Source organism: Phoenix dactylifera, unplaced genomic scaffold (assembly GCF_009389715.1).
Source record: "Phoenix dactylifera cultivar Barhee BC4 unplaced genomic scaffold, palm_55x_up_171113_PBpolish2nd_filt_p 002084F, whole genome shotgun sequence".
NCBI lineage: Eukaryota > Viridiplantae > Streptophyta > Magnoliopsida > Arecales > Arecaceae > Phoenix > Phoenix dactylifera.
The window spans coordinates 22,512-23,523 of record NW_024069358.1 but is presented as its reverse complement, the minus strand read 5'-3'; positions in this window follow the sequence as shown (position 1 = coordinate 23,523).

Below are 1,012 nucleotides of genomic sequence, written 5' to 3'. Positions count from 1 at the left end.
GGGAAGAGATGAGATCCATAGTCTCTGCTGAGTTAGCTCCCATCCGCACCTCACATGAAGCACTTCTACAAGAACCGAAGGAAATCAAAGTTCAGATAGAAGCTACAGCGTCAAAATTGGTTCATGTGGCAACAACCCAAACTTTGAGATCATTTGAGATACAAGCTGAGTTGAAGACCATATCGGATGGTCTTCAAGAATTGACGAGCCCTGGAGGCAATGTGGGCAATGTGGTTGCCCAACTTAGAGGAAGAATTGAAAGGACAAGTCTTGAGTTTGAAGCACTAGTGGCAGCCTTCAATCAATCTCAAGGAGACCAGTTTAGAACTCTACTAGATTCAATAAATGGATTTATAGAGGCAGCTGCTAGGGCTATTGAGCAACGTCGCCGTTGAGGGACATTTTGTAGTCATCTAGGGTTCATCTTTTGTGTAAAACCCTAGGCTCATTTGAAATTCCTTTTGTATTAGCAATCAATACTTGTAATGGCCTTTTATACTTGTAATGATTTCCTTTTTAACCTTGTAATGACTTCAAATGATTGCAATGAAATATAAATGTCATACACTTCCTTTTGAAACTTTGTGTATGTTTCCAATTCTTGGTATCAAACTTTGTGTATGTTACTAATTCTGTGATGTGCCATAAAAATATCATAACATACTTTCAGTGTTCAAATTTGACACTATTTTGACAACTTGTGATAAATGCTTTCAAAAGGTCTGAAATGAATTCCAAACCAAAGGGGGAGTAAAATGAATGCTGAACTCATGGATGGCAATAACTAGGAAATCATTGATTGTTTCATAATAATATGAATGCTGAACTTTAATAGGAATTGCCTTTTAGGTCCTTAAGGAAAATTTGTCCCCTTCATTGCTGATGACAAAAAGGGGGAGTAGAACCTAGAACTAGAACCTAGAACCTATATGTGGAAACTAATATATAATGCAAAATACAAAATTTACACTCATGCTTAAAAGTTGAATTAGAAAAGACAAAATTGAAGAAT